Genomic DNA, 12,099 nt, shown 5'->3' with positions numbered 1-12,099 from the left:
GCCATTTATTCTTCAACACGATCCGCATCGTTGGCTCCGCCGCCTTCTTCGACTCTTCCCGTGTGGCCTCTTGGATGAAAGTGGAAAGTCCTTCTTGAAGCCACTTCATCATGGCCCTCTCGTGGGTCCGCCACGTGGGGTCGTATCATCCTCTCCTTCTTGGAAAGGATTTGTCCTCAAATCCGGGCTTTCTACAAAATCAAAAGGATTCAAATCTGCCACGTTGAACGTGCAACTCACATTATACTCACCGGGCAAGTCAATCACATAAGCATTGTCGTTGACGCGCTCCAACACAAGGAAAGGTCCATCTCCTTCGGGGCAAGCTTCCCCTTGGTCTTGTCGGGAAAACGTATCTTCCTCAAGTGTACCCACACCCAATCCCCAGGTTGGAAAACCATCTTCTTGCGCCCCTTGTTCACTTTTCGGGCCACTCATTCACCCTTCCGGCGGATCCACTCTTGTTCTTGCGCGTGCAAATCCTTCACAAACTTGGCCTTCTTATCGCCTCCTACATCCATCAAATAAGGTAAAGGAAAATCTTTGGAATCCCATATAGCTTGACTACCTCCCTAAAGAACAAATTGGCAATTAGCATCATTTGTCTTCCTGCATGGAATAAAATGAGTCATCTTGGAAAATCTATCCACCACCACAAAAATGCTATTATTCTTCCATGAAGACATGGGTAGGCCTAGCACAAAATCCATAGAGATATCTACCCAAGGGTGTGTAGTTGGGGGCAAAGGAGTGTAAAGTCCATAGTTACTAGACTTAGACTTAGCTTGCCTACACTCTATGCATTGCCCAGAAAATCTCTCAACATGTTTCTTCATGCAAGGCCAAACGAATTGCTCACTCGAAATGTCAAAAGTTTTCAACACTCCAAAATACCCCATCAAATCCCCCAAATGAGATTCCTTAATCAATAAGTCACGAAGGAGTAAATAGGAATGCAATGCTTATTTTCCCTATACAAAAATCCATCCAACCTATAGAATTTATCAAAGGAACCCTTTTCACAAGATTCATACATAGTTGAAAAATCATGATCATGCTTAGGGGTGGCAAAATGGGTAGCGGGTAATGGGTAATTCTCATCTCGACCCGCTACCCACTGGGTATCGGGTACCCGTTACCCGACGATAACGGGAAACGGGGCAGGACCGGGTAGTGTTTTCTAGAGTTTTGCGGTTAACGGGTATACCCGCTACCCACGCGGGTATACCCGTTAATCCCGATAATACCCGATATTATAATTATTAGTCATATACCATACATGCTACCCACGCGGGTATACCCGTTAATTCCGATAATACTCGATATTATAAGTATTAGTCATATACCATCTTTTAATACTTTATAGAATCTAAGTTCTTTTGGAACGTTTTTATATTCCAACTAAAATACAATTGAAAACTCATCGGAACTAGCTATAGAGTGTCCCCTCACCTTTATGCTCAATCTATTTAAAGCTTACCATCGATATTAATACAATAAATTAGGAAACATTGTCCCCCTAGGAACTTAATATGATTGGTGTGAATCACAAACTCCCTATGTCATAGTGTTGCCAATTTTCAAGACACCTCACAATGACATACAACTCTTTATCATAGGTAGGATAGTTCAATTGGGCTTGGCCAAGCTTCTCGGAAAAATAAGCTATGGGTTTCCCTTCTTGCATGAGAACCTCACCAATTCCTAACCCACTAGCATCACACTCCAACTCAAAGGTTTTGTCAAAGTTGGGAAGGGCTAACAAAGGAGCATGGGTAAGGTCATTTTTTAAAGTGTTAAAAGCTTTCTCTTATTCCTCTCCCACTTAAACTCCACATTCTTCTTCACAAGGTGACTTAAAGGGGAGGCTTTAGTAGGAAAATCTCTAACAAACCTCCTATAGAAGCCTGCTAGGTCATAGAAAGATCTAATTTCACTCAAATTTTTGGTTGTAGGCCACTCCCTAATCGCCTTCACTTTCTCCTCATCTACCTTCACACCATCTCTTCCCACAACAAACCCAAGAAACACAACCTCATCAACACAAAAAGTGCATTTAGGCAATTTGACATACAAAGCATGCATTCTCAACACTTCAAGCACATTTTTAAAATGGCATGCATGTTCATCCACACTTTTACTATAGATCAAGATATCATCAAAATACACAAGAACAAACTTTCCAATGAAGTAGAGGGGGCATTAGTCAATCCAAAAAGCATACAAAGCCATTCATACAAGCCAAACTTGGTTTTAAAAGCCGTTTTCCACTCATCTCCCTCTTTCGTGCGAATTTGGTGGTACCCACTAGGCAAGTCAATCTTAGAAAAGCAAGTCCTCAAGCATGTCATCTAGTCTAGGTATGAGATGCCTATACTTAATGGTAATCTTGTTTATGGCCCTACAATCAACACATATTCTCCAACTACCATATTTCTTTGGGACTAGAATCACGGGAACGGCACAAGGTGAAAGAGATAATATGAAAAAATCTCATATTAAAATTAGACTTTAAACAATATCAACAAAATAATAATTAGAACTTGTTAGTATTTTAATTTATAGGTTAGATTGAATTTTATGATATATTTTAGTTTATAAACTTAAATTAATTTCTATAGAGTATGTCAAAAACCAAAACACACGCACAATAACACAATAAAAAATTTTAACTATTCCAATATACAAGTTCAAATATTACTCCATTTTATTATACTATTAGGGGAGGGAGGGAGAGAAAGGGGGGAGAGAGAGAGAGAGAACCGAAATCCGAATATCCGAACCGAACCAAACCGAAAAATTGAAATTCAGTTCGGTATTTTGGTTCGGTTCGGTTTTGAAAATAAAAAAAAATTCAGTATTTCGGTTCGGTTCGGTTCGGATGAAAAAAAAACCGAAAAACCGAATTATATTTAATATAAATATATTAAAATATTGTATATATATATTATTTAATACCCTAAGATCTCTAACCCTAAAGAACACACACTCCGCTTCGCCTCTACTCTCTCCGCCTCAATTCCCCGCTCTCTCCGCCTCCATCCTCAATCTATATCTATTTGAAAGGATAGATAAGTAATATATAATTATTTAAAAATATTCCAAATCTATAAACCGGTTATAAATGTGAATTACCTAAAATATCCAATTATGTACGTTTTACTCTAATCGTAAATCCAAAGTCTATTAGTGAATTTTGGTTGTTCTCTGATAAGGCTCGTTTCATGCATTGGTTTTGGATCTAAATTCTGTGTTTTCGGTGCACTAATGTGTGTTTCTAAGTTCAGGTGCGCAATAAATCTGCCGGACCCAGGAATTGGTGCTAATTTACCTGGTAGATGCAAAAGAGATGGAATTTGAAGTGAAAAATCAGAAGTCGTTGCTCAGACCTAGGAGAATCAAAAGTTGGCGACAAGAGCAGAATGGAGCAAAGAGCAGACTTTAAAAGATCCTATTCAGGGGCACAAGCGTCAATTCACCAAGAGGATGCCCTAGGGGTCGGAGACTTTGTTTAGTTTTTTTTCCGTTTGATGTACTTGCTGTTTTTAGCTTAGTAATTTCTGTTTCTGACTTGGATCTGCTGGAATCAAGCTTAGTTTTAATATTATGGAAGTTTCTATTAGTTTTTATTGGATCTCGTGGAGTTGATGTTTGCTCGCTGCATTTCTATTTCGTATTTGCCTTTGGCAACAAAAAGGAGCCGCCACCATCTGTTTATAGGAAAGGGAGAGAGAAACAGATCTACATCGGCTGGAAGAAACACAATCATTGCATAGGCGCAGAGGAGTGATTCAAAGATGAGAAACTTTTCAAGTCTACACCTGAAATAGAAGGAAAGAAAAGGGAGATAATACAAAAGGTAATACAAATAAATAGTTTATGGTTGATATAAACAATTTTGTACGTGTTAGACTTAACAATCTTTAATCTATGTTTTAATTACTTTCCAATGCTAATGATAGGTTTTTTATTTACAGATTTTGAAGTGATTTTATAAGGCTAATTTCATGTATAAGTCTAAGGGTTGAATTCATACAACTACAGGGTCTAACACATGCTTTAAGCCAGGTGTACAGAAGATTTCTCTAGGTCGAGGAACAAGGAATGAGAATTACAAGGACCATGCAAATGCGACGAATAAGTGAGCAAATTCGGAGGATAATGACTAGACGGGGGGATCGTGAAGTTGAAGGGCAGAATGGAGATTCCTGCGAAGGTTTCTAGAAGATCTTAACCGCATCTATATAAGGAAGAGAGCATTCAATGCTCGGGGACTTTTGGCACTTAGGCCTCTGGTTCTTAGCTCACACACTTCTGCACACTTAGGGGATTTTCTGGGTTTCGAAAGGGGTCACATCTGGGTTCACTGTTTGCTTTCTGATTTTCAGAATTTGTGGTGTAACATCGTCCTTGCAGAGAGCGAAGAAACAATTACTCACTTTTATTTTAGTTACTGTTCTGGATTTCACCGAGCTTCGTCGTTCAAAGCTTGGCCCTATTTTCGGTTTAATCATCCGTAGTTTATGCAATTTCTATTTTCCGTATTTGAGCTGCTGTTGATTTCGATTATGGATGTCGTTAATTTTGAGCTTGTTGGTTACTGAATTGGATGTTTGGTTTTCGTGTTGGTTTTTAGTTGAGTAGAATCGTTGGGATCTGGTGTTGATCGGAGCAGATTTGTTGAATCAGAAGTTACGGAGTTGAGTTTGGTTGTTGTTGGGTTCGGATTGCTTGGATCCGGAGTGGATGAAGCATCCGACGTTTGGATCTGAGACAGAGTGACAAGGATTTATGCCTAACTTCAGTAATTTCATTTCATTTCGTCTAGTATATGTAGATCTGTTTTATTTCCGGCTAGTTGCAAGTTTCCGACGTCCAAACTTTTACATTTTGTTTGAATCGCGGTATGTGCTCTGTTTTCTTCATCTTCGTGTTTGATTCAGTTGAAGTAACGCATGTCATTGTTAGTTGAATTCTCAGTTTGTTATTTGCAGCTTTTTTCTGCCGTGCTTGCTATTTCTGGAATATGGTCCCCACTGTTATTCGCTTTCTGTCTAGCTATAGTTGGTAATTGTTTGCTCGGTCTAGGAAGTAAGTTTAATATTACGTAGTTCCAAGGATGCTCGATGTCAGCCTGATGTTTACAGTTTACTAGGTCTAGTGTTTAATTTCGTGCCTAGGTCTAGTAGTAGTTAACCTCAATCCTGTTTGCGTGGCAGTGGCAGCGGCCGCTTTTGGTCCAGAGTCTCTAGATGTTTTCCTATGTGTCCATCTTCGTGGGATCGACCCCTGCTTCTCTATACTAGTCTATAGTATAACGGGTTGAGGGATCTTTGAACGCAAGAGTGTGTGTGTCCATCGACAGAGTCTTCCGTGTCGCCTTGAGTTCCTAGACCTAGTGCTTTAGTGGATTCATTGGACTTTGCAGCTCGACCTAGAACTTTAGTACACATACACTCACACGACATAGCGTATCATGATTCAACATAGAGAAATTGTGCATCTCTAAACTAAACCATAAAGAGTAGCAACAAAGAAGAAGACAACACAAAAGGTAAGAAATATGAATAAGGCAAATAGGTTTTCAGTGTTTATAACTTCAGTTCTCAAATAGTATGAATACATAATGCATAATTTAGACCAACTAAACTTTTATTTTAGATTTACTCAATTTTCATTGCCTATAATTGAATGAATAAATAGAGAAATCATATATATTAGGCCACTGAGGCAATGATTTGATAATATGGATTTAGTTAGTGATGTATATATTAGTGAATACATCCACTGGTTTAATAGATTGATTATGTGTTTAATATCCACAGATGTATTCTCACTGTGTTTGGACATGTATAATACTTACAAATTGATACTTATTTGCAGGTCATGAAAGATTTCTTGTTATAAAATAAGAGAGATGCAGATTTGTAATCGATGCTTGAGCAGTAATGCAATCATTCAATTATTCTTGTTTACACAGTATCACATGAACACATGTTATTTGTGCATTAAAGAAGCATTGCATTAACTATATCTACTATATTTTTAAAAAGGATTCACACAATTATAAAATAAAAAATTAATACACAGGCAGTTACACATTTTCCGCTAAAAAGGTGAACAATGTCTTTTCATCTAATTGGCACTTTTTCAGTATAGATTGCTCAATTTTAGCTGTACAGTTTCACTTCTACTTCCCTACTACGTGTAAAGAATATGCACAAAAACAAATTAAAGAGTGGAATTTGGTTCTATTGAAGTTATTACATAGAATTGAGAAAATGTCGATTTATGGACGGCTACGTTAGCGGCAGAGGGTGGGCGGCGAAGCTGGGTAGGACGGCATAGGTGAAGTTAGTGAAAAAGTGAAGTGTGGAAGTGGAGGGAAAAGTCGAAAGTTCAAATTTTAGTGGTTTTCTTGATTTAATTAGTGATCTTAAATAAATTGTTTAATTATGCAAATAGAATAATGATTATTAAACTGTTAAGGTGCTGGCTTAGATTAGTTCATTTCAATGAAGGTTAATTGAATTATTTTACTAGATTTAACCTATTCTAAAAAAATGACACTTAGCCATTTCCAAAATTTTTACCTTTTGTTAATAAACAAAATAATGTATTGAATTCATAGGTGAGAGTGCTATAATTTAACAACTACTAGTAGCGCAGGGTATTCGGTCGGTTCGGTTCTAACCGAACTGAATACCCGGTTAACCGAAATCAAAAGGAACCGAAATTGAAGCACCGGAACCGAAACCGAATAAGGTCGGTTTGGTTCGGTTCCTACCCGAATAAGGTCGATTCGGTTCCGGTTAACCGAACTGGAACCGAATAAAAAAAATTATGTAATTCACAGGTTTTGATCCTTGGATGTTGCACACGAGAAATTCTAACCTTGGCCACCACTTACACTGCATTGGGGTTTTAGTGTTTAAATTTGTAGAAAAATTTATATAGGTACTTTTGTATTAGAAATTAAAAAAAGACATAATCCTATATAAAATGGATACTGTATTAATAAATTTGCCACTGCCATGCGGGGCTAATTCAGGAGCTTTATATATTTTACTACTTTGATGAACCAAAATGTGAGTTTATATATTCATTTCAATCTTCAGATTTACATCAAATACTACTTTTACAGAAACATATTAAAATATGATGTGAACACTTTAAAACCGCAATACAGTAGGAAAATTAGTTAAACTATGCATGATATTCTTTCCTCAATGTTTGCAACCTATTCAATTAAACAACCATTCAAAGTTCAAATATTAAAAAAAACCTCCAAGATCAATATTTTCAAATTCCAAACCAAATGCATGATAAATTTAACTTTCATCATGGTCACTTAAATGAGTTCTTTCCAATTCTCCCAATTCTGCACTGTCCAATGGTCACGTCACTTTGCCATCCTTATGGAGTGCCTCCACCGCTATAAAAAGATAATGAATTAAAGAAAATGAGTTCAAAATGAAGAATAAATAAATATATTAGTAAATAGCAATGAATTACTCACTTTCATAGTATAGCTTTTTCAAAAATGGTATTGGTTCTCCTTCTTCTTCCATGAGATCGGCAGAACTAGAACTAGACCTTAACCAATCCTAGGAGCATATCAAAGCTTCTACCATTTCCGGTGCCAACGAGTTTCTAAATATCGACAGAACAGCCCCCCCATGCTAAATGCCGACTCAGAAGCAACGCTTGATATAGGAATAGCAAGGATATCTTTAGCCATCTCTGATAGAATAGGATAGGAAATACCGTATGTCTTCCACCACATAAGAATGTCAAAATCATCTTCATTGGCCTTGTATTGCCTCTCTGCAAAGTAACGAGTGAGCTCTGAGCTTCCATCTTCATCATCATCATCCTCACTAGCAACACAGAGAATGTTACAAGAACTTCTACCAAGCAATCACAGATTAGTCGATCTATTCGACATTTGGCTAGCTGAAGCTGTTTGTGGTTGTGTTTTGGCAGCCACCGGAGTGAATTCTCTCTTGTACAACTCAAATAAGTCAAAGACTAACTTTCTCAACTCCTCTGCCAACTCATTTGCCCGTGCGTCACCATACAACGTCTTCAAACAATGCTGCACATGCTTCATCTTTTGTCTAGGATCTAGCATTGCAGCAATGTACAGAATTTTGTTCATGTTTGGATTAAGCTCATCTCCCTCTAACCAATACTTACCAAGCTTTTCCATCATTTTCTTAGCCATGTATCTAATCTCAGCATCTTCATCATCCTCCAACCTTTTTATGATAAGGAATATGTCACACATCTCCATTAAAAATGAATATGATGTGGCATACGTGGTGCCAGAGACAAGACGAGTCATAGCATAAAACGATTGGAGAAAACTACACATCTTCCTCACTTCAATCCAATCTTCTTCTCCAGGTACGCCAACTGTGAGGTCGTTGTGTTTCAGGTTTCTCAAATCCCTACCAAACTGGGGAGTGACGTTGTTGAACAGCTTCATAACCGGCTCATATGGCAATGCCGCCTCGAGCATTAAGTAAGTCGAGTTCCATCTAATAGGTACATCTTGACACAAGAATTTTTTGGTATCAACCTTACATACCTTGGCAATATCCTTGAAGGCCTTAGACCTTGTTGATGAACCCTTTATCCATTTCACGGCTTCTCTAACTCGTACAACAGCCATGCCTATTTGTTTCATGTCGTCTTCGACAACCAAGTTAAGTATGTGTGCAACACACCTCTGATGAAAATATTGCCCATTGGCAACAAGCATGCCTCTCTCATTGAAGGTGGACTTCATTTCCTTGATTGCTACACCATTATTTTTAGCATTGTCCATGGTGCAACAAAAAAGCCTCTGAATGCCCCAGTTCGTAAGAGCCTTTATCAACACCTTAGCAATATCATCCCCCTTATGACTGGTAATGTCAAAGAAGCTGATTATCTTCTTGTGCAGCCTCCATTCCTGGTCGATGAAATATGATGTAACACAAATAAAACTTGTGTTATTGACTCCAATCCAACAGTCAGTGGTAATTGATACTCTACTCATGCTTGGTCTGGAGAAAACCACTTTCAATAGTTCCCTATCCTCTAAAAACATCTTCACACAATCCGATCTTATCGTGTATCTGCTCGGGATATTAAAGCTTGGTAACATATCACGGCAAAATAAACGAAATCCCTCTCGTTCCACCAACCTGAATGGTTGTTCATCAAGAACAATCATCCTGCATAATGCGTATCTGCCCCTTTCTTGGATGTCTTGCCGCAATTCATCTTGGCTGAGTGGTGTTTTATTCTTTTCCGCTTCATTTTTCTTCAAACATGAAGCTTGATGCTTCCACATAGCGGATGTGCCATTGTTCTTCGGATCAGCACATATCGTATTTCCACACAGTTTGCATTTCCCTTTTATAATTGAATCTCCAACCACTCTATCAAACTTTTTCCATATATCTGACCTAACTACGTGTTTACGCTTTTTTTATGCTGGCGGCGCCATTCCCTCTCCCTCTTCCTCTCCCTCGAGCTCTAGTTCTTCAACCTCAATATCTTCAAGCATATTTTCATGGATTGGCTGATTGCTCCCTATGTCTTGGGTAGAAGACTTTGAAATTGACATCTTCAACTACAACTCTACAAGTCTGCACAAAATAATTCAAAACAGTTACACTGATACATCTTTAACTTTTGAAATAACTAAGATACACCAGACACACCATATTGTCAACAACACCAGAAAGATTTGAAATAGCTAAGATACACCAGACACACCGTATTTGAAATAGCAACACATAACCTTTCTCAGTCGTATTAAAAATAGTTACACTGTTACACCAGAAACTGGAAATCCATTGGACTAATTTCCTTTTCAATAACAAGGGGAATGGACTCGAAATCAAGAGCAAATACTACTCCCACACTAGCTTAAGCCAATAAGGAAACCAAAGATGTGCGTGGCCCCATCCTATATATTTATTTTTTGGATGCTATGTTATACACTAAGCCAACAAGGCCTTATCCCTTCCCACCTTCTTCCCCAGCAGAAAGAAATCGCCTTCCCCCCAAAAAAATCCAAATAATTTAGGTAAATCACGTAGGCCCTCATTAAATTGAAAATAAAGATCTCTCAAAGCAAAACGCCGACACCCAGCACCAAATAGCAAAGAATTTCAACTCAACAAGAATTAAAAGCAAGCGGCTTTCAAGAGGGGGATGCATATGTAAATTTGAGTCAAATAACGAACCTCAAGCAGGGTGAGGGGCGGCGGCTGATGAGATAAGGCGAAGACCGAAGGTGGTGGTGGGTATTGGAGGAGGCGCGGCAGTGCGATTGCAGATTGCAGCGGAAGAATGAAGGGGAAGAAGGAGAGTGAACAAATTAGGGCTTCCGTTTCTTTCTCAGTTTCTGCTTTGAAAAAAAATCCGAGTTATGATATTTTAATTATTTTAATAAAAGAATAATCATAATTAATATATTTAATCGATTCTTTAATTTAATTCAGTTAAACCGATCGGTTCTCGGTCTAACCGAGAACCGATCAAGACATGCAGAACCGAGAACCGATATAACCGAACACCGAATTTGGCGGTTCTCGGTTAACCAAGAACCGAGATTATCGGTTCGGTCATCGATTAACCGACTAACCGATGACCGAATTATCAACCCTAACTACTAACATTTAGATTTACTTAAACTTTTAATCCAATTTGAAAATACAAAAAAAAATCTGTATCCAATAGAGGTATTGTTATTTTTTTGTTAAAAATCATTTTATAAAAGTTATTGCTACAGTTTTTATAAAAATCACTTGCTTTGTTGGGCTATAGAAAATGCATCTTTATGGCGGCCCAAAGATCAAGGAATAAATATTTAGTTTGTTAAGTGAAAAAAGTTAATTAAGTGAGAAAATGACTTAACTAGAAAGAGGAATCCTAGTTATCAACATTGAGACTGAATGAGTACCGACAACTGTGACAGAAAATAACCCAAATTGTTAGTAAAATCTCTCACAAATCTGCCTATGATTATATCAACTCTCACAAAAGTAAGTCTAAACATCAATATTCGCTTCAAAAGGCCATCACTCAAGGCTTTGGTTGATGTAAGAGCAGCTCTCAATATGCTCAAATCCTACACCAACAAAATCAAAATTCGACTAAGTTATCCATCACATTTGTATATAAGAAACGGTAAAACATAAGACATTATGAGAGTTAATGGTTAGCTGCCAAAGGCCTGGCCCCGTCAGTCAAAAATTACTTTAGGTCGGGCCAATCCGTATTCAGATGTCACGCTTTTGTCTTTTCGCGGATCTTGAAGAGAGACACAAATTTTTGTTGAGACCATCTTCCAAGGCTGTCGTCGATATAAGGGCCTCTTTCAGTATGTTTAATCCCTATAACAACAATATCAGACAAATAAAATCACCCCCTGCCCACTTGTACTATACTTGATTCAAAACAAAAATCTTACCTCTTCTAAGCCAACTTGCACTTCCACTTGTTCAATATCACCCATGGATATTCCCAGCTTGCGGAGCAAAGAGATGGATGTGTCAAACAGTGAAACATTCAAATCACTGTTCACCATGTAAGAACTCACTCCGTGGACATAATGGTGGTTTTCCACATTAGGGTCAAAATTAAAACGAGAAAACTGGTTAGTCAGGCTGATATCTGGCATGGTTAGAAAGAGCTTTGTCTCGAGACTCTTCCACTGGATCTGCTTCGACTCATCTGTTATGCTCCGATGCAGATTATCAATGGCTACCAGGCGCTATTACACCCCAAATATGACACAACAGTTCCCAAAGGAACCGTGAGAATTCCACAGAGGAAGTTGATGAAATCGCAATCCACTTGAGCAAATAGAAAGTTGTTTGTAGACTTCTGAAAAATGGCCTTCAAAGCCATCTTCCTAGTGTTGGTCGAGGCGACTTTATCGTTGATGGTTTGCAACTGACCATTCCCCTGTTCATTACATTTCTTCAAAGTCAACCACGTCTTTCCACCATTCAACACGAAGGCGGTTAGTGGATTCGCGGTTAGTGGATTCCGGGAAACCAACGATAGCCTCAGCAAATCCACAAACTGATCAAA

The sequence above is a fragment of the Salvia splendens genome, chromosome 12, assembly GCF_004379255.2.
Source record: "Salvia splendens isolate huo1 chromosome 12, SspV2, whole genome shotgun sequence".
Lineage (NCBI taxonomy): Eukaryota > Viridiplantae > Streptophyta > Magnoliopsida > Lamiales > Lamiaceae > Salvia > Salvia splendens.
This window is presented reverse-complemented; position numbering follows the sequence as displayed.